Here is a 25,863-nt window from a genome sequence, read left to right as displayed (position 1 = left end):
CAACCAGGAGGGCTAGAAACTTAGTTTCAAAGAAGTCCAGCAGGATCTCTTTAATGAACTGAAAATCAAAAAGGAATCCTAACAACAAAGTGGAAAAATGGACAAATTGCTAAGGATGAAGACAAAAGAATAGTACAAGCATATAGGGAAAATCAGCAAGTCTATGGCACAAAATAAGTTACACCTAGCAAGGGACATAAAATGCAGCAAGAAGAGGTTCTATAAATATATTAGAAGCAATTGTAAAATGAAGGAAACAGTATGTCCACTACTTAGGGTGGAAAGAGAGCGAATAACAGATGACCCCAAGAAGGCTGAATTGTTTAATGCTTATTTTACTTTGATCATCACTTAAAAAGATTACTTGGGACCTGATACTTAACACAATTAATATTAACATGGGGGAAGGAATACAAGCTGAATAGGGAAAAGAACAGGTTAAAGAATATTTAGATAATTTAGATTTATTCAAGTATGCAGGGCCTGATGAAATTCATCCTAGTGTATTGAAGGAATTAGCTGAAGCAATCTCAAAACCATTACAAATTATCTTTGACAAGTCCTGGAGGGCAGGTGAGGTTCCAGAGAACTGGAGAAGGGCAAACATAGTATCTATCTTTAAAAGGGGGAACAAAGAGGACCCAGAGAATTATAGATCAGCCAGCCTAACTTTGATACGTGGAAAGATACTGGAACAAATTATTAAACAATCAATTTGTAAGTACTGTTATGACAATTGGGCCTACAATTGACCCTAATTGTGAGTTTGACTGTAAAAATTGAGTGTAAATTCATAAAATGTCACAATGTATCACAACAGATATGGATGGGAACAGGTGCAAGTAAACCAGACAGAGAAACTGGATTAGGCTCAACCAAAAAGGCCACACTGATTTAATTCAAGGATTGTTGAAATTATGCTGGGGAAGAACTGACTCTACTGATAAGCAAGCTTCATAATCATAGCTGACAACTCCTCCACTTCCTGGTCCTTCATCATCCTGAGCCTAAGAGATGTCTTGATCAGATCAGGACAGAGAGAGGGAGCCAGATGACATCGCCACCCATACCCACTCCATCTGAAACCCAAACTACACTGGGCATGGAAGGACGAACAGCAACAACAATTCTAGTTCATCTGAACTAACTGCTTCTCTTTCCTACAAAGGGACAGTTATTACCATCTTTAATACCATCCAAGAGCCTGTCAAAAAGTGGTTTTTTTTCCCTTTTAAAACCCTCTCCAGCTATAGGAAAAGGGAACAAGGGACACTGCTGAAATGAAAGCCTTATTTAATACTTTACATTTAACATGCTTTAATTATTTGTCTTTCTTTTCAGTGTCTTTATTAAAAAGTTAAAAGGATTTTTAATGATGTGTTTGCCATGGGAATTAAGCAGACTGAGGTCTCTGTATACCAAATCTCGGGCCTGGTTTAACACTGTTTAATGTTGGACAGTGACTGTTTTATAGTAATACCTTTGGCTCTATTTTCAATCTAAATAAATACAACTGCACCTAGAGAGGTAGTAAGTCAACGTGGATTTTTCAGGAACTAATCATGCCAAACCAAACTAATTTCCTTCTTTTACAGGGTTACTGGCCTAGAGCATGTGTGTGTGTGGGCGGGGCGGGGGGGGAGGGGAAGAGAAGCTGTAGACTTGATATATCTTGATTTTAGTAAGGCTTTTGACACAGTCTCAACATGACATTCTCATAAGCAAACTAGGGGAACTGTGGTTTAGATGAAATTACTATAAGGTGGGTGCAAAAAGGTGCCTCTCTGAGTACAAACAAATGTATCTGGGCACAAGCTTTCGTGGGCTTATGCCCAAATAAATTTGTTAGTCTCTAAGGTGCCACAAGGGTTCCTCATTGTTTTTACTGATACAGACTAACACGGCTACCCCTCTGAAACCTGTACTCAGAGAGTACTTATGTATGGCTCTCACTGCCAAACTGGGAAGCCATATCTAGTGGGGTCCCACAGGGCTCTGTCCTGGATCTAATATTTTCATTAATGACTTGGATAATGGAGTGGAGAGAATGTTTATAAAATTGACAGATGACACCAAACTGGGAGGGGTAGCAACACTTTGGAGGACAGGATTAGAATTTAAAAGTTGCCTTGATAAATTGGATAATTTGTTTGAAATCAACAAGATTAGATGCAAGTACAGACAAGTGTATAGTACTACACACAGGAAAGAAAAAAATCAAATGCACAACTACAGCATGGGAAATAACTGGCCTGAAAAGAATCTGGGGGTTATAGTGGACCACAGATTGAATGTGAGCCAACTATGTGACAGTTGTGGAATCACTGTGAGGTGTATTAACAGGTGTGCCACACGTAAGATGCAGGAGACAATTGTCCCACTCTGTTTAGCACTGATGAGACCTCAGCTGGAGCAGTGTGTCCAGGTCTGGCCACCACACTTTAGGAAAGATGTGGACAAATTGGAGAGTGTCCAAAGGAGAGCTACAGAAATGATGAAAAGTTTAGAAAACTTGACCGATGAGAAAAGGTTATAAAAACTGGGCATGTTTAGTCTTGAGAAAAGAACGCTGTGTAGGGACCTGATGAGAAATTTTCAAATAGGTGAAGGGTCATTATAAAGAGGACATTGATCAATTGTTCTTCATGTTTACTGAAGGTAGAACAATATGTAATGGGCTTAATCTGCAGCAAGGGAGATGTAGGTTAGATATTAGGAAAAAACTTTCTAACTGTAAGGGTAGTAAAGCTCTGGAGTAGGCTGCCAATGGAGGTTGTGGAATCTCTATCACTGGAGGTTTTTAAGAACAGGTTGAACAAACACCTGTCAGAGATGGGCTAAGTATACTTGGTCCTGCCTCAGAGTAGGGGGCTGGACTAGAGAAGTGGTTCTCAAAGCCGGTCTGCCGCTTGTTCAGGGAAAGCCCCTGGTGGGCCAGGCTGGGCCGGTTTGTTTACCTGCCGCGTCTGCAGGTTCGGCCGATCATGGTTCCCACTGGCCACGGTTCACCGCTCCAGGCCAATGGGGGGCTGTGGGAAGGGTGGCCAGCACGTCCCTCGGCCTGCACCGCTTTCTGCAGCCCCCATTGGCCTGGAACAGTGAACCGCAGCCAGTGGAAGCCACGATCAGCTGAACCTGCGGACGCGGCAGGTAAACAAACTGGCCCGGCCCGCCAGGGGCTTTCCCTGAACAAGCGGCGGACCAGCTTTGAGAACCACTGGACTAGAGGATCTCTCAAGGTCCCTTCCAGCCCTACGTTTCTATGATTCCAGGAGTTGAGGTTTTAAGTAAAACACAAAACAACATGTGACTCAGGATAACATCACAAGAGCTGGCAGTACTGTGTCAGTAAGGGAGAAGAATCCAAGTCCCTTAGAATTTGCAAAGCAAAAATTTTTTAAAAAAATCTTGTTTTGATCCAGTCATTTGAAACATTTCATTCTGATTTTGACCTTTTTTCTTTTTTAAATTTTTTACTACAAATTAGCTCAAATGTAATAACAAAAAGTAATTTTAAGCCCAAAACTAGATGTTTCAACAATTTAAAAAAATTAAAAGTATTTTCAAACAGAAAATTCATCAAAACCAACCCTTTCCTGCAAACAATTTCAGTTTTGACAAGTCACCATTTTTCCCATGGAAAAAAGTATTTCATCAAAAAATACTCCTGACCAGCTCTACTTTATATTTTCAAAGTGCTGTACAACGCCTGGTGGAATGTCTGACAGTTCATGTATTTTATTGCCTGTACACATTCAATATCTTAGGTGTATTCTTCATAGATCCATCTTGCTTTGGTCATTGATTTGTTGAAACAATGCCATTAAATTAATTAAGTGAAGGAGGAATAATTTTATTAAAAATATTAACCAAAGAAAAGAGCAGTTGAATACCTGAATTATTTAAATTCAAATGTATTTTCAGAGTGGATATCAGCAGCGTCTGAACAAGCTCTCTGCTGATAGCTAGCTGGGAAATGTAAGAACATAAGAATGGCCATACTAGGTCAGACCAACGGTCCATCTAGCCCAGTATCCTGTTTTCTGCAGTGGCCAATGCCAGGTGCTCCAGAGGGAATGAACAGAGCAGGGGATCATCAAGTGATCCATCCCCTGTCACCCATTCCCAGCTTCTGACAAACATGGAAGGGGAAAAGACTTCAGGAGCAAACTGTATTTACATGAACACAACTACTCTGCCTAGGTATCCAGCAGACAGCGCTATGTTGCCCAAATCAACTTCGACTGGTGTTGGGTTACAAATCACTTTTCTGCTGAATGCAGGGGTAATGAAATGTTATCAGTGTTATCTTTATTGTATGATTAAAGGGGAGCAGAACTGTGCTTAGCCTGGCCTTATTGAGGGGGTCACCCTCAACTGAAATGAACCTGCTAAGCTGGGGGCTTTGATGCAGACCACTGTGAAAGTAAGAGGAGGTGAGGACAGGTATCCCTACCAGGAGGCGTGGGCTCTATCTCAGCCTCTCCCCACAGTTCAAAGTAAGTAAGCTAAGTAAGGTTCCATTAGGAGACTTGTTTTGTTATGTGCTAACTAGAACCGAAATCACTTCTCGTGAGACATTGTGTTTGCCCAGCCTGCTTCAGCAATGAACTTCCCCCACTAAGAGCTGAGAATCATTGAAGGTGACTGTGTGTAGCACAGTGGCTGGCAGGGCGGCCGGCAGAGTGGAACGGCGGAGCAGAACGGTGGCTGGCAGGGTGGCTGGGGGAGCGGCCAGCCAGAGCAAGCACTCAGATGGTAGAGCAATTAAGGTGCCTTATTCCCCTCTACCCCACAAGTGGGTGGTGAACTCACACAGATACACTTTTGAACCCTTGGTCCTCACTGACCATGGACAACCACTGTGAGTGGAGTATGGTGAGGAAGCAGAGAGGGTCACGTTAAAGGAACTTTTGTTTGTAGAACTCAAGAACAGGAGGCAGAAGACTCTGTTCCACACACTCTGGAGTGGGTGTCCTGCTCACGATATTATGTTTATGAATCATGCTTGCAGCGTTTTCCCTAATTAATGTCAGGTGACTTCCCTACTTTCATTAAAAGTTTCTTTCCTACACTCAGACTCTGTGCTTGAGAGAGGGGAAGTATCGCCTCTTAGAGGCACTCAGGGGTGGTGCGTAATTTTCCCAGGTTATTGGGTGGGGGCTTGAGCCGGTTCTCTGTTGTATTGTTGAAAAGGAACCCCTAGATATTGAACCTGATCCTGGTTGCTACCAACTTCACCTGGCAGAAGGGCTACATGTAGAATTCTCTCAGTTGGGATTCTCGGTGAAAAGAATTAATATCGAATTCTATTCATTCCATTTCACATTGAGACATCGTTTGATTCAATGAAGTATTCTGAAAGCTTCCTGTTGCCTCACTCCCTCCGCCTTCATCTGACTGTTGCTTGGCTTGGTTTTTGGTTTCATATTTGCTGATGGTCTGGTGGGAGTAGAGAGAATTAGGGAAGTGAACTATACGTGAAACCTTCCTTTATCTCACACACAGACATAAAGAAAAGGGATAAATAGAAATTAGATGTCAAGAATGTCACAGTTCTAGAATACTTGATTTCATAGGTTCAGATGATTTCCCGAAACATGTTACTGCCATGCCCTCGTTAGTATCATAAGCAAATACTCTTTCCTTGCTATTCGAGATAGTATCAGTAGGAAACAATTAACTTCATTAAGCCAAATTACTAATCCAGGGTTTGCTTTCTAGTTACAATTTGATTACCCAGGAACTAAGTACTGCAAGAAGAACGTGGGCACAGCACATTTTTCATTTTCATATCATTCCCCTGAATAGCAACGAGATGATAGGCAGCTCATGCTCCTCACAGCATTGTGCTAAAAAACTATACCCCAGACAAGCGTACCCAAAAGCAAACAGGGATTGTTTATATTAACATGCTTCCTTAAATACTAATCCACATCACTGTGGTGCGATAAAAATAATCTCCTTTTATAGAGACCACATTGAAAGTATATTATGAAAAGCAGCTGCCACGTATCCAATAACGTCCCACCTGCCGCCCACATTTGCATCCAATTTTTGGCATTATTGGCACTTTCCTCCTCCAGCTGAAATACACGGCCTTGCTGTTTTTCATATTCATAAGGGAAAAACCACTCAAAATTGCTGGATTATACTTTAAAACCCCCAAATTCTAATAGGCTTAAAATCCTACCAGTGCAACAAAAGTCATGTCTAATTTAGGATCTACCAAGTGACATAAAATGGGTAACAGGATCTCAGAATACAGCTAGTAGGGAAGCAAATTTGTTCAATTTGATTTGCCAGAAAACCTTTTTGTACTGTGGAAAATCCAAGGAGTGCCATGAGAATACAGCCCTCAAGCGTGCTAAATCAGCATGTCAAGATGAAGCCACAGAAGAGAATGAAAACCAAAAGTTCAGCTGTTTATTCAATAATTATTGAATACATGTAAAGGAAATTATATTCCAAAAAATCAATTTCCCACCAGCACTGCCAGAGATTGTAAAATTACTCTGGACCAGTTTGTATTTTACAGACTAACATGAGTTCTAGTAAAATGAAAGGGAGTTGAGTCTTCTTGAACTCTGTTACTCATATATCTGAACATTAATCCTTAAGGATTACATTTGCTCTTGTGCACTCGGGCAGAATTAGACCTAGGTTTTTGCTGAATTTCACCTTCACATAGGCTTTTGGTGAATTTCACCTTCAAATCTTCAGGACATTTGCATTACATGACATTTACACAGTATCAAAGGCCAGGGGTGGGGGGTGGAGGTCGGGGAAATCTATAATAGGGATACAGTACATAATGAAACCATTTCTTTCTAATAGTTCTTTTCACTTATTTAAAAACTGGTTGTTCTGTATGTATTTCCAGTTTGGCAATGTTATTGTTTTCTTAACTATTATTACCTCATTAGTACAAAACATTCCATTACTATTAAACATTTGTATTCAGAAAGCATCGCGAATCAGGAAAGTGCTTAACTTTAGGCACATACTTAAATAATTGCTTAAAGTTCTTTCCTGAGTAGCACAGTCGAAAATATATGCATAAGTATTTTCTTCTGTTGTAGCTGAGAAGTCCAATCTTGCAATTCTGGCTTAATAAAATCATATCTAAAGCCCACCGAGGTCATAGAAAATTATAGTTGGAAGAGACCTCAGGAGGTCATCTAGTTCAACCCCCCGCTCAAAGCAGGATGAACCCCAACTAAATCATCCCAGCCAAGGCTTTGTCAAGCCAGGCCTTAAAAACCTCTAAGGATGGAGATTCCACCAGCTCCCTAGGTAACCCATTCCAGTGCTTCATCACCCTCCTAGTGAAATAGTTTTTTCCTAATATCCATTGTTCCTTGTTTTGTCATCTGCCACCACTGAGAACAGCCTAGCTCCATCCTCTTTGGAACCCCCTTCAGATAGTTGAAGGATGCTATCAAATCCCCCCCTCACTTTTCTTTTCTGAAGACTAAGTAAGCCTAGTTCCCTTCACCTCTCCTCAAAAGGTCCATTGGGAAGATGTCCATTCACTCTGATGGACTTTGGATGAGGTCTTAAGAGTGCCTGCATATGCAAGGGTTGCAGAACTGGATCCAAAGTTCAGAACCTTGGTACCAAAATGTAAGTAAACTTCTTTTAAGTCTGGTATGGTGTTAAAAAAAAAGGAAAAATAAGCTTTATTTATTCTGTAAAAGTAACTTTCACAAAACAAAATACTTCACACAGTCATCATTTTTAAAAATGGTTTCTCACTATTTATGAACTTGTTTCTCAACATACATAGTGTAAGTTTGCTGTACAGTTTATGTAATTGTTTCTATGTTCTCTGTCTCAATGAGAGATATTCAGTAACTGCTAAGTAATAAAAAGTAAGATACTACATAACGGCTATATTGTAGCATTTGAATTACAGACCCTTTCAATATAACCACATTGAAAATATAGCAAAATCATCTTTTCTGAGAATCTCAAAGTGCTCCAAAAAGAAAATCACATTCACTCATTTAAAATAAATCATAATTCTATGGACTATGAGATACAATTTCTTCAAATTAACATTACACAATTTATAAAATTATTTTTCAAAAGAGACTCATTGGTTTAGAACACAATAACCTAATCTAAAAAAATACAAATCCAATATGTTCTACGATGCCAAACCTATGAATTGTTATTAAAAATCATATTTATGTATCATGGAGCATTAACAACATTTTACAAGCAGCAGCTGTGAAAAAACGTGCATGGAGAAAAGAATTCCAAAATAAAAGCAACCCCACAGGGAGGGAATAGATGTTCTGGCATGTTGCCCTGAGGTCCTCCAGAGAAAATATTGCTTGTATTTAGTGTGGAGCCTGAATCATCATTTCAGTTTTATGCCAGTGTAACCCCACTGAAACTGGATTAAAGAAGTGGTGAATAACACCCTATATATGTTAACAGGGTTATTATGTGTTTCATCTTAAATATTTTCAGTATATAAGTAAATTCCCAATTTATTTGTACCAAAAAAGAAAAAGGCAAAGTACCCTTTCTTAAGAAATATTTTGTACTGTAATCAGTATTGCCAGCCCCAAATGTTCAAAACTCAAGAGTCAGACTACACAAAAATCAGGAAATTGGTTTAAGTCTCATGATTTCAAACAATAATGAATTTGGGATTCTCTTTTGCCTTCTGATTTTGAAGCGCTTAGGCTGACGTCAGGTCAGCAATTCAAGCTTTTCTTTGCCACCATGATGGCTAGAAACTTATGTTTTTATTAAATAAAAGCTGAGATCCTTACATCATCATTTGATTCCTTGGGCTGGTGTTGTAAATTCACGGGATTTGGTAATACCTGTGGGTGGGAAGAATATTGGTATGAAACTACTCCCAGTTCTTCTCTCTGGTTCTATCATCCATGTGTTAAGAAGGTCATGAGAAAAGGCAATCGTATTTTATTCAAGTAATGCTGTTTTCCTTCCGTGCAGTTTCCATTTAGTTAATAAATTACACTGATGTGCATTTACACAAACACACTTGTTGGAACCATTTGTATAGTGGGGCTGCTGAGAGCCATTAAACCATACTGTAAACCCTGCATATTTTGGAAACTACTTCAAACCACAGCATCCCTAGTTCCAGCACCTATGCTTGTACCCTTCCATGCACCAATGCACTAACATACTACTTAGCTTTTTGGATATAACTACTATATAAACTCTCTTTCCAACCAACTCTGTCCAGCACCCTTGTGAGGTAGTCAAGTACCTATTACTTCATCCCCATTTACAGATAGGGAAGTACAAAATTACAAGATTTGCCCAAATCCTCAGAACGAGCCAATAGCAGGGGCCAGAATTAGAATTCAGGAATTAATGAATCTCTGGCCCAAACCTTAATCTACTGGACCACACTGCCTGTCACTTATCACAAACTCCTATGATCAGTCAGAGAATGCTTTAGCACCATGCACTTATCTGTACAGTTAAGGGCGGAATTTTCATGAGCAATCAGGATTCATCCAGTTGTGATCCCACTGAAGTCAATCCCACCCTAAGTACCCATTTCAGCATTCACAGGCTGTATGTGATATTTTTACAATTCTAATATACAGTGACACAGTGATAAACTGAAAACACCCCCATTACAATTCAAGAAATAAACATCTCCCAACTCACCCCATACTACAATGAGCTCTGATAAAACAGAACTCTGCTAGTAATGAAGTGAAATTAAGTGTCGGCTTACTTCAATACCTATATGAACTATTACTTTTCTTATACAGAAGGTTCACTCTATAGTAAAATCTCAGTTCATTGTTAAGTACCATCTCTCCCCTACTTAGCCCCCTCACTAATCCACTTAGAAAACAGCAGTCCTGCATTCCGCGGCACAATTCACTTCCCCCTTTCCCTCTGCTCAGCTAGGAGAGGAACGGGAAGAAAAATTGCCACTATTATGCTGGCATATGGAATAAAAGAAAATTCCCTGGCTCCTATTGTTGCTGCACCTGCCCCACCAATCGAGTAAAATCATGTTTTCCCAGAGCCCTGTGCAGCTCAGAGAGCTCCCAGGACTTGTAGGAGGGGACAAGAGGCACTAGCAAAATTCCCTAAAATGAAGAGAGATCTTCTGCTTCTCTTCTTATGGTGAAACTCTGTTTATAGTGAATAATTTTGGTTGAAGAAACTTGACTCAGAGGGTAGTAGTGTTCTCCAAAATAGGGATGTCTCTCCGTTCCACACAGTACTGAGATCTATTTGACAAATTACATACAAAAAAGATATATTAAAGGAACATTAAAGTTTCAAAGTCAAACACTCAAAAGCTAGGAATTAAGACTGCCTGTACAACCTTGATTCAGCTCGCTTGTGTGTATGCATTATGCTGTGGTCTTTATTACATGATCACATACTATTTTTTCCATAAGACCCCTGCTTCGTTCAGTACACAGGATGGACAGTGCTCACTTCTGGAGCATCTATTCAGGGTTTAGTTTTTCCCTTTTTAGTCACAAGAGCCAAAGAGTTTGAGGCCAAAAAGGATCACCAGCTCATCTAGTCTGACAACTTGTGTATCACGGTCCACCAACATCGCCCATCACCCACACACTAAATCGAACAACTGAAATGAGAGCAAGTATTACAACCTACTATTATGTGCCACAGGTAGAGAATAGAACCTACCAAGGTGCACAGGCGCTCAAAGCCCCCGCAGTGGCAGGGAAATTATTAAATGAGATATACCCAGAAAATCCTGGCAAGAGACCTGCACCCACATGCTGCAGAGGAAGGTGAACCTTCCCCTCCAGGTGACTGCCAATCTAACCTTGGCAAAATTACTTCCCAACCCCACTTCCCTGATCAGCTAGACCCTGAAAATATGAGAAAGTACCTGCCAGCCATCTGAGAGAGAGATTGCTCAATGCCACTTTGGAAACCTGGCCCACCCCGCCCAATATTCCATCTCCAGCCATAGCCACCCCTGATGCTACAGAGGAAGGAGAGAAATAAACCCTCCCAGAATACTTTGGGAGTTGGAGGGAATCTGTTCCTGACCTCTGCCAGTGGCTGGTTGCAATACAGAAATATGAGTTTTAGAAACAAAACAAACCTGAAGCGAGACCCAAGGCTGCTGAACCCTCACCCCCACCATCAACAAACAACCCATCATACAATTGCACTCCCAAATTTGTCCAGCTCTCTCTTAAAACTAAAACTAACTGGTTTAACCCACAATGCCTACTGAGGGGCTGTTCCAGAACCTCATGCCTTTGATGGTTAGAAACCTTCTAATTTTCAGCCTGAATTTGTGCATGGCTAGTTTATATCCATTTGTTCGTCTGCCAACATTTTCCTTCATTAGTAACCTTTATCAAGTCTGAAAATTTACCTTTCAGCACAACCCATTGCCATCTCCCGTTTAGCTAATTCCTGATCCACCTTACAATACTTGCACTGATCTCGGTCTTCCGTCATTTGACTAATAATTTTCTATGTGCTATGTGTACTGTGTCAAATGCTTTACTGAAGTCCAACTATATTAGACCAACTGCATGTCCCTTGAATTATTTTCTCAAAGAAGAAAATCAGGGTAGTCTGGCATGAGCTACCTTGGGTAAAAATGTCATACCTATATTTCATTACATCCCCTTTACCATTTACCTCTATGAATTTAATTATTCTTCCCTTCACAATTTGCTCTAAAACCTTGCATACTACTGAGGTCACACTAACAGGTCTGTAATGGCTCGGATCACTCACCCCCCCTTTTAAATATAGGTATGACATCAGCTATTCTCCAGTCATATGGTACTACTCCCAAATAGATTTATTAAAAATCCTTGCTACTGGACTAGCAATCTCACATGCCAGTTCTTTCAGTATTCTGAGATGGAAGTTATCTGGTCTCCTTGATTTAAGTGCATTAAGCTCTAAGTTTTTATTCCATTTTATATGTACTAATTTCCATTTCTAGACACTTATTTCCATCAGCCATACTGCCTTCATGCACATGTTAGCATCATTACTGAAAACTGAGGCAAAGTACTCATTTAGTTTTTGGGCCATACCTAAATTATCTTTAATTTCCTGTCCCCATCCATACTGCAGAGTGGGCCAACTTCATCCTTCCTTATTCTCTTTTATTATTTATTTTATTTCCTTGGCAAGAGCTAATTCAATTAAACTTTTTGCAATTCTCACTTTATTCCCAAATTTTCTAACCTCTGTCACATAGCTTTGTTTGCTGATCACATCCTTTTTCTATTCCCTATAGGCTCTCTGCTTACTCCTAATAACTTGTTTGAGGTGATTATTCATCCAACTGGGTCTGGAGCCTCTCTCTACAAGTTTCCTCCTCTTCATTTGGATTCATTTTTTTTGTATAGTTGAGTTGAAGAAATTTCAAGCCTCCTCTGCATATAAGTCCTTGAGCTTTTCAATCCAGTTGATTGAATTCCCTTCATTTCCCAAAGTCTGCCCTTTTTATATATAAAAAAATCATAGTTGACAACCTGGTTTTGATTATCCTTCAATTTAAACTGAGTCAACTTGTGATCACTTGATCCAAGGTTATTTCCTGTTACCAGCTCTTCTATGATGTCTTCACTACTTACTCAAAACCAAATCTATGGTTAAATTTTAGTCCTGTCGGTTCAGTGACAATTTGAAGAAGAAAACTGTCATCTATCACGTCCTGGAGTAAGTGGGGCCTACCAGTATTAGAAGCATTTATTCTCCAATCAATATCTGGGAAGTTAAAGTATCCCATTACGAAAATTCCCAAAAGTATCTCTCTCTCTAATAATATTTAAAAAATCACTATCCATATCTGAGTCTGACCCTGGGGTCCATTGCCGATCCTTAACATTTTCCCAACAGAATCTCTTTTATAATCTTCCTCAAAGTGATTTTGACCCAAACAGATTCTCTTTTGTCCACAATATCACTTTATATTTCTTTACAGTTTACTGCTTTGTTGATGTACAATGCTGTCCCATCACTTTTACCTTTATTTCTATCTCTCCTAAACAGCACATATCCTTCAATACCTGTATTCCAATCACAAGTCTTTTTTCCACCAAATTTCTGTGATCCCTATAATCTCCTGCACCAGTAGTTCCAGGCCCTCCATTTTATTGTCCAGACTCCTTGCATTTGTGTACAAGCATTTCAATTGCTTCCTTTGGACCTGACCCAGTTTTCTAGCTTGTGGTATTCCATTATTCCTTACTATATCTTGATTTAGCAGATTTTCCTCCTCCTGTGTATTGAAGCCAGGCATACTCATCAGTCTCTTCCAACTTTTTTCCTCCACATGTCCTACTTAAAGCCATTCTTAACTATCAGGCCGGCCTCAACCCAGAAGATTAATACTCCCGGTATTCAAGTAGAGTCCATCAGTCGAGAAGAGTCTTCTTTCTGTAATGGTCAATCATCCCAAAACCTTCCTTATAGCACTAATTCTTGAGTCATCTGTTGACCTCCATTATCATGTCACAGCTTCACCCTCCTTCTCCAGGGACCAGAAGTATCCTACTGAAAATCACCTGAGCGTTCACTTTTTAAAGCATTATATGCAGCCAAGCGTAGTCATCCCTGATCAGTTCCAGTGGGAATCTAGCAGTAGCATTCATCTCCACAAGCAGCACAATCAGTAGATTTCCCCCCACTCTCCTCAGGATCCTATTCAGCCTCATACCCACATCTCATATCCTTGCTCCTGGCAGGCAGCAAACACTTTATGGGTCCTGCACATGCCTATCACAACATGTGGCATACCTCATCCAGTGCATCAAATGCCCCAGTCACTACACTCTCAAATGAACTCACATAGAAAAATGAGAAAAGACAAACATCTTTTCAGTCATGAGCAAACACTTTTCACAAAATGATCACTCCATATCTGACCTCTCAGTCCTTGTCCTAAAAGGAAATCTGCACAACACCTTCAAAAGGTGAGCCTGGGAAATCAAATTCATAACTCTGCTAGACACTAAAAACCATGAACTCAACAGAAACCTGGTGATATTTCTCATTACAACAATTTGTAACACACCTCTTTGCCTACTAACCCTTAATTGCCCACTTTCTTTTAAATGGTTTCCTACAACATACAATCCCTTATGCTTAACAATCTGTCCCAACTTGTAGTTAGCTCAGGCACTCTGGTTTCCGTCCCTAGAGTTGAGGAAGAGCTTAATGAAACCTGAAAGCTTGTACCTTTCACCAATAGAAGTTGGTCCTATAAAAGATATTACCTCACCTATCTTGTCTCTCAGAACACTCTTCTGTTCTGGATCTGGTCTGGTGATTCTTCTGAGCATGGAGTCCTCTATCCCATAAATCCTGTCTCTTCTTGGTGTTGTTAAGAATCTGGCTTATGTTCTCTCTTGCAGTCCCCTGTATATCATCCTTAGGCTCTGGTCCCCAGCTATCTCCATAATCTCTTCCTCTCTTCTGCAGGGTCTGGCTTTCCTTCTGTTCTTCCTTGTGACCTCATCTTCTGCCTGTTCCTCCTTCTCATTCCCCAGTGCAGCAAACCTGTTACTCGATACAATTTCACCACCACTAGCTGGTCTCTTCCTCTGCCTTGTCTTCATGGTCACATTCTTCCATGGATCACGCTCCTCTTCTGGTAGTCTACCTTCTAGGTCCTTTTGTTCAGCAGGTGTCTACAAATCTTGAGCTGTCTATACCACCTCCTTTTTCCTCTTCTGTACTATCCTGCATCCCCATCTGAATTCCATCATAGTCTCCAGCTGCATTTCTAATCCTGGCATCTTCTTTGCCATGAGCTCTAACAGGCAACATTTCATGCATACATAGCTTCCTTTTCTGCAATCTTCTGCCTCATTAACTACACACATTCTGCAACAAATGAAGCTGGGATCTTACAGACAACAGTCTCCTTCACAGGACTGGCAAAAGGCACACTCCTGACACAAAGGCCACCTCTCCACACACACCAAATTTCAAGCCCCTGCTCCAAAACATGTGTTAGTGTTAGAGCTTCTTAAAGAAAATTCACTAGAATTTTTTTTTTAAACTTGGGCAAAATAGTACATTTTCCCTAGCTTTGTTCTTAGAAATGACTGAATGGTTTTGGCAGAATTTTTCCAAAAAAATTCAACCTGAGGCAGAACCAGGCATGATGAACTTAACTTCGAATGGTTAAACTGTGGCAAAGTTAAAAGCAACTGAAAATAAGGGTCTTGCAAAAGGGAAGTATTGGTTTAACAATAATAATAGGCAGTGCTACCAGCCCCACCTATAACAGCTTCTAAAGTACCTACTAAAAGTAAATAAGAATGTTATTCAAGGTATGAAGAAATTAAACTTGTATGGACGGGGGGAGGAGGGGTTTGGTATTAGGTTTTGTTAGTTCCAGCTACAATGGATCCAAAACAAAATCTAAATATTGATCCAATACCCCATGAAAATTTTGTAGAAACTCCTCTTCCCTATTCAAATCTGAGCTGATTAGGGATCCAGACACCTCCAACCATTGGGTATATCTATTTGAATCGGAATTTGCAGCAGTGAGATCTTACAAATGAGCCAACAGCACTAATTAAGAGAGATGTTTTAATGTGTCTGGCTACTGCAGGTTGTTTATGCCATAATTATGGTTTTGCTTTATAAATTTTCCTCCGTGCTTTTGCGATAGTGTTATATATTTATCTTCTGCATGGAGCTCCTCTGGGAACCTACTTACTTCTCTTTCAGCGTATCTTAACCTTGAAGATCCCATGCCGTGGCAACCTTAAAAATAAGGATAGCTGCACATGGTTGCATCTGGATCCTGATTATGCTGCCCTGTGCAATCAGTCAAGATAACCATATTCGAGAGTGAAACAAGTTTCTCCATCTGCTTCCTGGGTTTTGGCGCTTTTTGACAGTGTTCATCACTCCTCACATCCCAAACAGTTTAGGACAAGCTGGCAAAGCAAACTCTGATCTCAGTGTTGCAAAATCACACATTTTTTCTTGTTTATGAAAAATGTACATAGCTAAGTTTGTTATTGCAACCATTACGAGTTCACATCATTTTTTAAAATGTCTGCACTCTAAGCCATCAGCAGCTAATTCCCATCATTTAACATAGAAGCTGGACATTTTTGGAGAGGAAAACTGGTTCCCCACCAGCCCCACACGTGCTTTTTGTGTATTTGAAACTGCTTTAAAGGTGAGATGCTAAAAATATAAGCAGATGCCCTTTATTTCAGATATCTGTGCTCAGTGTCCCCCTAACCAGACAAAAAGGACGAACATTAAACATTAAGTGTTAGAGTAACTTTTTTTTTCCTTTTTAGATCCTCATTATGAAGTGGTGCCAAGAATGTATCATTATGGGGCAGCATAGATGCCAAAGAAACCTTGGTGAATGTGGAGGCAGACACAAGGGAGGGACAGATATGTTTTATTTATTTTAAAGCACTTGAAGACACACAGTAAAATGAGTCCTGGGGTTCACGTTTATATGTAATTTCAAAATAACCTCTCAAGCTGCATCTGGTATATTGGTGACAGTTTATTCAGAAGGATATTCTTAAGCATCCATACTGCAAATGCATCAGAGGTGAAATATTTATTACCAAATAAGAAAAGCTAGAAGAAAATTATTATTATAATGCTCCATTGACTGGAAAATTTGTTTGCTTATTTACAGTTCTCCTACATACTTAGAAATGTTTTCAGAATCTGCTCTGCCTGTTTCTTCATCTCTTAAATATCCTGCTTGTGCAAATACTGACAGGGCTATGGAAAAAAAGTTATGTTCCAAAGTGATGAGATAACAGGGGTGTTGGGTCTGTTGCTATCTACTCTTACATAAGCGCCTTTGATCTACATTAGCCACCCTTCATTTAAATGCTTTTAACACACTGAACATGGACTTTCTGCACCTCCTGGCCCTTATGGGTGCTCTCCTCTCTCATTATCACTCATTTGTATCAGAAAGGAGTCAAAGCCTGAGCGTGTTTCTTTATCCTACAGATACCTGTGGATTGGAACAGTGACCAAAATTCCTCTGCACAACTTGGATTTTGGGGTCCTGCCCCACTGGCTTACATAGTGCTGGTATGGAAAGTTACCTTTGCAACTGAAGAGGCTAGTAACATTTTCTTAAATAAAAGCTTAGATATAGGAGCACACCGCTGCATCTAGAAATTAAAAATTTGCAGCATATTTCATGATTGCAGAAATATTGGAATGTATTTGGGTCTACCTGTCGTGAGCCTATAATATGAACTGGTCTGTTTCTGTACTGTTGGTGGACTAGTATTGTTTGTGGTATGGATGGCATGGTGATGGGGATCAGTATAAAAAACTGTAGTGCTATATACATTTATTTTCATATTTTAAATCATTTTAATATTATTCCTAATAATAATTGAATAGTGAATATCTTTTTGGAGAACATGCCTGGTATATTTCATGAGCTAATAAGATTAAGAGAAAGGGTAGATATTATTCCTCCCATTCTAGAGATGGCAAGCTGAAAGAGAGATTCGGTCACTTGCCCGAGGTCCCACAGGAAGTCTGTGACAGAGCAGACAACTGAACCCAAATTTTCTGAGTGCCAGATCAGAACCTGAACCACAGGCCCATCCTTCTGACGATGCATGTATCTAGCTCTCACTGAAGATAAATCGTTTTGCCCAGTTAGAAAGAACCCTTGAAACTGATGGAGCTATCAGTTAGCAAAAAGGGGCCTACTAAGCACGCACGGTCTAGTTTTTATAGTGTCCTAGTATACTTGGGAAAACAATGAATTTCAAAGTGGCTGGAAAACTTGTCCTCATAGATTAACCTTCAGTGTTTGTCAATAAAGAAGAAACAGGTTTCATTACCATTCTACATCCTGCTCTGAATCATTCCAGATGATGTTGCAGGAGATCTGTATCATCACTGGAGATTTACATAGCTGACAGGGAACATGTTTTTGTTGTTTACGCATGTTCTGGGAGAGCCTTGCAGACCTTGTATTCTAAATATATCAAAGAACATCTCTCCCTTAAGCACGTCACGTACATTCTGGCCTAGGTTCAATAAATTACAAGATCAGGTTCTCTTTCAATTCAGGGTGGAGGGGAAAGTACAATGATCTTCTTTATAATATCAGGAACCTTTAAAAAAGAGGGCACCAAATAGGATTCTACTCCTGACAGCTATTAGAAAGTTCCAAGTTGGCCCAATACATGGAGAACTGCCTCATTAGCATCCTAATGTTCCTCCATTCACATTTCAATGGGCTTGATTATTTGTAAATGAAGCAACATTCAATGAGAGCAAAGCTTCCAATGACTGTTGCTCACTTGGTTACCTTCCTCAGTCCAGGATGCACTTATGTATCTACTTCCTACATATGTTCGTTTTAAACAGGGAGGGCAAGATTGTGACTAGTCATTTTGGGAGAGAGGAAAACACAGTAAGGAGCCCAAAGGCAGGGTTTATACTCAGAAAACAAGAAGGCTGCACAGGACTAATACCACTTGCCTTTCCAAAGGGGAAGGAACATAATCCCTTCCCCTCAACAGCCAGTGGAGCTGGTTCAGATATTCTCGTTGCATGCAGAGGAGACTATTCCATAAAAAGTATGTAAGAATGTTCCAGCATTTACTTTCTCCATGCCATTCCACAATTCCTCCAGGGTCTCCCTCAAGGTGATGCATCTTCACACTGCTCTCACCATGGGGGTGCTACTTAAAACTACAATGTGGCCCAGTGAGCAAATCACTTTCCTAGCCCACTCAGAAAGTCCACATGTCCTGTATAGGATCAAAACTTACCATCTTCCTGGTATTTTGGTTTATTTGCAAAGAAACCTACAATCAATGTGATGCACAATTCTAGCCCAAACCTTGTGCCCAGGCTTTTGCTGCTACTAGGGTTCCCCCCTGCCCAACCGGTGTGCAGCTTAGGCACCTCTCATTAGAGAGAAACTTTCCCCTCTTATCCAAGGTAGAAATAAGGCACTTGAAGCAGTAAGTCAGCAAGACTCGTTTAGCATCTCCCAGAATGGTCAATTACTGCTAAGAAGGTGAGTTCACAGGAAAACAGTGCCTGAATATTACAAGCCCTAAAGGATGTGCAGATGGAAAGAAACAGATGGACATTGCTGCTGGACTCAAGTAATGAATATGTATTACAATTGGATTGAGGAGACGTACAGTTCTGGAATACCACAAGTGCTGGCTCGATCATCTCGTAAACTGCACACATGTACTTACCTGAGCCAAATGAATGTCAACTAGCTACTAGTAATAGAGCTGCGTGCCACAATAGTATTGGTTCATGAGAGGATATGGAAATGACTTTTCCTCTGGTTTTGTTTCCCCTGGAGTTTTGCTTAAAGCGTAGGGTTCATAGAGAAATTCTCTGTGAAACGCAACTGTATCTGCCAAGTTTTGCTTGATTTGGATCCAAAAACAAATGTCTTCCTTCCCCTGCACAAACAAATTATATCACTTTCCTTCCTATTCTGAAAGGTGGTTCATCCAAAATTCAGCCTAGGAGCTTTGAAAGTTTTGTGTACCTTAGTGAAGGTGGGCCAGATTTTTGGTTCACAATTAAACTAGAACCCAGGCAAGTTTGTTGCCTTTGTTGTGAAAGTTTTGCTGTGTTCCAGTCTGTAATGTTAGGACTTATTACCATTTTCTATATCAACCACTACAGGACACAATAATAATAAATTAATGATAGACAGTCATGCTAGTCTGATTCCATCCAGCATATGGCAATGGAATCTCCCACACAAATCAGTATTTTTCATCATAATGGACTACCTTATTTGGAAGAAAAGTTAGATTCTTTTTTGGAAGATATTTTTGTTACCATATCTGGTAATTTTTCTGTCAGTTTTCTCTTTGAGCACAAGGGAATTCAAAGCAACTTTAGTTCATTTAAAAAACAGAAGTTATGGAGTTTTATTTAATTTCCTTACTTGTTTCCCATCTCCGTCGGTCTTTGACTTTTTTAAAGTAATACAATTCACCAATCTTATGACTCTAGTAGCATTTTTTGAGTTTCAGGTCACAATTTTCACAATATCAAAATCCTCATTTTCTCCTACCATTTCAGTATAGGTGGTCCTTGAATTTCCATGGTTACTGCCATCATATAGGCAATTAGAGGCATGATGCTAAATCGGTAGATAAGGTATACCAACCTGCCACACTTATTTGCCATAAATTACTCCACAAGTAGGTCCCATTTCTCATGATGAGTAGTACCTGATGCTGTAAATAGTTCCATTGAAATCAGCGAGACTACTTGATGAGTAAGATACTACTCAACATAAGAGTGGAAGAATCTGATATTAAGAGCTGATTTAGTTCTAGGCCCCATGTCAGCTAAGCACTTGATGACGTGCTTGATCTCCATTTACTTCAATGGGACACAAGCACACATTTGATTGCTTTATTGAACTGGAGCCTTAATTTTGAGACATTCCTTGGAAATTAGAAAGCACCTAGTTTCTTCCAGAAACACTGACCCGTACTGATACTTTCTGCTTTGACCTCTATCACCAGAAAACTCCATGGCAACTCAATATATGGAAACAGAGGTAAAGTCATAAAAAACCTGAAGACAATGGAAAAAAAGTAGTACAAGTTAATGCACTTTAACAAATTATTCAGCTTGATTAACAAATGGAAAAGGCAAAACAGCCTTCAAACATGCTTAATATAAAATGTTAGTACAGTCAAATAATCTCAGACATTTTTTATGAAAGGGTGGGATTTCAGCCAATGTCTCTGTGTGTCTCTCTCTCTCTTTTTAATCATCCAGACAGCTAAATGCTTGAATAGTTTTCCTCTCTAGTTAGTGTAAGCTCATTTAAATAAACTGTTTCTTTTATTCTGGACAACTTCCTTGTGCAAGAGGTCTCTCAACAGGAACTGTTCTGAATTACCCATTTGTTAAGAAAGTTTCCCTAGGGGAGCCTGTAAGGGAATAATGAAATGGGCAAAAGTTTCAAAAGCACCTAAATAACTTAGGATCCTAAGTCCCATTGACTTCAGTGAGCTATAGAGTCCTGAGTACCTAAGTCACTTTTGTAAATGGGACTAAGACTCCTCAGTCACTTAGCCAATATCTTAGTCTAAAGCTTGTTATTAACACCTGTATATGTAAAAATGCAAAATAAGATTTAGAAATTGATAACATCCAGGCTACACGCCATCTTCTAGATAGCTTACAAGACTTACAGCTACTGGGCCAAATTCAACTCTACCATCAGTAGCTACAACTCCTCTGACTTCACTGGAATTGCACCCACTAACACAACTGGAAAACTTGAGTTTTTAAATGAATGTATTTTGTTTGACTATATGGGTGCATTTGTGTTATAATAAATATATATAGTATACACATATAATAACTTCCATCAGATAATATCAAGTATGTCTAAATTCAACCGCTGTGTATATGGACGTGTAGTAAGAGGCCCTGAAACATAAACCCTTGTATTAGACCTGGTCTGAGGCCGAAAGCCTGAACCAAAGTACTTCCAGGCATTGCTAAGCAAAGCTGGGCTGTGAGCCAGAGGCAGGCCTAATTGCAGAACTTGGCAAGAAAAGGGCTCCTAGAAAGCACGCGCTAATGATATAAGTAGTAATAAGAGGAACATGTGCCAAGATGGCACCTGGACTTCCCGATACGAGGACACTTCACAAAGATAACAAGGAACAGCCAGGTGCATCCCAAAGACAGGGTCAAAAGGACAGCATGATGGACAGATCTGTTTGTTTGAACCAACATAATCAAAGGGGGAGATAGCCCCCAATGAGTCAAGGGATGAGTAATCTGTCCGGCAACTGTATAAAAATAGGTCCTGGAGCGCATATCTTTGTACAGCCTAGGGGGCAGTGGAGTGTCCCACCACTGACTGAGCTGTGCCCATTGCCAGGGGGCACATATTCATAGAATGTCCTTACAGTCTACATCTATATTACTGTGCTTCGTTTGACAATAAACATGGCCGGGAGCCTTCGTACCTTACTAGAGTCTGTGGTCTTTGGGGGTTCTCTCGGGGTCTGCTGTGTCCGCTATTTGTGCAGAGCCGGGACAGCACACAGAGGGAACATGCACGCAGCCGACTGTTATCATTATTGAACAAAAGCAAAGCACCACAGGACACTTAACTTTTCCTATGCTGTATCTTTGCTTTTGTACATAACAAGGTTTGTACACTACGAATTTGTTAGCATTCACTCACCATGATTTTATTTGTGGAGACATTCATGAATCTGATGACCAAATGCCCACTTTTGCCTTCTGAAAACCCTGTGAAGAGGGAATTGCAATAGTTAAGCCTTGCATTTAGGATAGAAAAAATACTGTTGCAGGCTCATATATGGATAAATAAGGGCTAAGACACATTGAATGAAATTCATTCTGGTGGAAAGGACCAGTACACGGCCCTACAGGTTATTTAAGTCTCACTTAAGGCCTCTGAATGAATCCTCCCAATAACTGGTGAGAGTGAGTGTACTCAAAATAGCCTCCTCAGAAAATCTTCTGTCTTTCCAGAAGACAAAGGAGGGCCAATGTATCCAGGAGGCAGTAGCATTCAAGCTGGCATTATCAGGTCATGGAAAAGACAGTAAGGTCCACAGGGCAGGAGTTATAGTTGCATAAGAGTGGCATACTGATGATTTCATTTCCTATGCTTGGCAATAGTCTCACCAAAAAGCTACAAATGTACTTTACTCTTAATTACTATTTTCTCTTTGCTAATGTTGCTAAATATTAGTTACTTCCATAATTAATATTTTGTCACCAGTAAAAAGTCTTGTTTGTTTTTTCCAAAAGCCATATGTAGTATTGTCCCAGTAATGCACAATCTCATTTTCCTTTGTGTGTGTATGGGATGAAAGTCACCCTCGTGCAGAGGGTGTTGAGAATGCCCACTAGAGCCATCAATGTACAGGGGACAATAGCCAATCAGAAGTGTTTTCTGCTTCCCTTTCAACACTAACACTTGCTAAAAAACATGCACAAATGTGCGTCCTCATACTTTGTACATTATGCATTGTATTGCTCTCCTCTTTTCACAATGTCTCTGGATTTCTTTTCCACTGTACCTGGTCTCTGCTCCATTTTTTAATCCTATTTTGCAACTATTTTTTCTCTCTCCTGTTTCTTTCATTGTCTCTAATAAGGACATGATCTCCAAAAATCTTCAAACCCTGGAGTTAAGCTGGTTTTGAGTGGGTTGGGTTTGAAATGAAGCCAAAGAAGTTTGCTGATATCTAGTTATACTAACAATTACTTTCGGACACGATACAGCATATCACGCAGTACAATGTGACGATGATGTACAAAACCCCCAGAGAAAAGATTAAAATAGGATTATTACTGAGCTTTGAATTTTTAAGCCTACAGTCTGGGTAACTTTGGCAGGCATTGACCTGGTACATTATTTATCTGTAATTTCTTTGGAAACTGCCTAGATTTAATTTCATTTCTGTATTCGGTCTGGTTTATGTATTTCCCAATATTAGGAAACCAGACTTTTCCTCTCCATCCCAGCCTGAGTCAACTGTTGCCTCAGTCCTACAACCCAGTCCCCTTTGGCCTCCATGTCTGATCTTGCTCACCTCAGTCCATTCAAAATGCTTCACTTAGGGGTGAGGGTTGCCACATTGTACGAATGAGAAATAGGCATGCTTTGTTTTGTCTTTTTATCCACATGCTGACAAGTCCTAGCTTAAAGATCACTTTTGTGGGTAAAGTTACCCAAAATGCTACACTGACAAATGCCTAATCTAAGAAGTTTTCCTCAATCCAGCTCCAACATCAGCACATGCTTAACTTTAAGCACGAGTTGTTCCTCTGAAGTCAACCCATACTTAACATCTAGTACTTGCCTAAGTACTTAAATGGTGTCTTGGGACACAATCCAGCACAAAAGTTTTGTAACCATAGCAGATATTTTGGAAGCAGAAGCCCCAAAATAGAACATGCGGGTTGCCTTACATAACATAGACAAGAAATAAACACCAGAAAACTGACCCTCCCTATTAGAGTATATTTTCAAGGTTAAGGTGGGACATTCCAAAAAGCCATAGGAGAATAGACACACAGCTATTGAAATTCAGTGGGACTCGAGCACCTAATTCCTTTGGGTTGTTGTGAACTCCTCAATCTAATGTATCCCACACAAAAGTTCCATGAGAGACTGGTTAGGTAATACTTATTACCATGGTAAATATGAATATAAACACTGACACTTAAAAAAACCCCCAAGACTACTGAACAAAAGATAAGAAGAATGAATTGTCAAGAGTCTGAGATGTTAAAATATGGTATTTCCAGGACAAGAAATTTATTTTAAGGGAAGCCATTAAGATAGATTATTTTGCTTTTCATGGTAAAGAAAAGTTAGACACTTGAAGCCACAGATTAAAGCCCTTTTCCTACAAAGATTTACACACTTGTTTAGCATTGACATCAGTACTCACATGTTTAAAGTTACATGCAGTTGTTGTAGCCGTGTCAGTCCCAGGATAATAGAGAGACATGGTGGGTGAGGTAATATCTTTTATTGGACCAACTTCTGTTGGTGAGAGAGACAAGCTTTCAAGCTTACACAGAGCTCTTCTTCAGCTCTTTATGTGTTGGGCGATTAATGCTTACAAGGATCTTGTGGAACCGGATAGCATAGTTTTAAATTTACCATTTCAAGTACTGAACTTAGATCTCAGGTTCTCCACATATGGTTCCATGGTCCAGCACAGCTTCTCCCACCCAACCACACTGGCCTCACTTTTTATTTAGTTGTGATCTAAGAGAGAAAATGTTTAATAAGAATACAAATATTATAGAAATGGAAGAAGTCCCCATATTGTACACATCCCAATACAGAGGCAGTCATTGCCCCAGAAAGAATATGTATTTACTGCTTTTAAGGAAAGGCAATGCAGTGAAATACTGGCTGACTGACAGTGAAATACTGACTGAAGTCTATGGCAAAACTCACATTTATGATTTCACCCTAACTATCATCATCATCTTCCTTCTCCTCAAGGATTCATTTTCCAGTACTACTTTACTTTGGTCCTGATCCTGGAAAGACTTAAACACATACTTAACTTTACGCACTGTGACTTGTTCCATTGAAATCAATGGGACTACTTACTTTGTGTAAAGTTAAGGATAAACTGTGTGTAAGTCTTTGCAGGATCAGGGCCTTATTCATGTTGCTCTGGAAAAAACAACCTTGCTCAGTAGGAACATTTCTTTAATATCTGCAATGTTTTACATCATGCATGAAACTGAAAACATCTGGCAGAATTTCCATGAGGTGGGTAGGCATTAGTGTGTTTCCAGAGCTATGTAAACACCTTAATCTCATTCTGAAGATCTCAAAGGTCCTTTAAATCACTGACTGAGGTTTTTATGAGCCTCCTTATCCATCTTCTGTGCTGAATTTTGAGGGTTAGAAAATGTGTGACGAAATTCTGCAGTGGATCAGGGAAGAACAATCATCATTCACTCATACTAACCTTAACAAATGGAAAAACAAAATAACTTTTTTGTGGTCAACCAAGAATATAGTAAAATGAAAATAATCACCAATTTAGTTCAGACTTAAGCATCCATTCAGAGTTGAGAAGCCTAGCATTTAGTATGTCTTAATGCTGGGATCTGAAATAAGTTGATCCTAGATATTTTCATAAACAGTGGCAGCTAGTCTTTAAAACTGAAGAAATGTGTTGACTCTGAAAATGGGAAATGTGGGGTATTTTATATAGGCGTATGCAGATAGTCATATATAAAAAATTGGAAAAAGCATGAACAATGCATGTGCTATGCACCACCTTGACCACTTTGCTTCTGTCATATTCTATTCCCCCAATCATT

The 25,863-nt window shown here is 39.8% G+C and overlaps 1 long non-coding RNA gene across 1 annotated transcript in view; it reads right to left on the bottom strand.

The window, feature by feature from the left end:
* The window catches only part of LOC122464097, a 154,941-nt gene extending 132,658 nt beyond the window's left edge, over nt 1-22,283 (bottom strand). The window contains exon 1 of the long non-coding RNA XR_006287973.1: nt 22,214-22,283. This is a non-coding gene — a long non-coding RNA (uncharacterized LOC122464097). The remainder of the gene's footprint in view (nt 1-22,213) is intronic.
* Between the last annotated feature and the right edge of the window lie 3,580 nt (nt 22,284-25,863).

This window comes from Chelonia mydas, chromosome 1 (genome assembly GCF_015237465.2).
Source record: "Chelonia mydas isolate rCheMyd1 chromosome 1, rCheMyd1.pri.v2, whole genome shotgun sequence".
NCBI lineage: Eukaryota > Metazoa > Chordata > Testudines > Cheloniidae > Chelonia > Chelonia mydas.
This window is presented reverse-complemented; position numbering and strand designations above follow the sequence as displayed.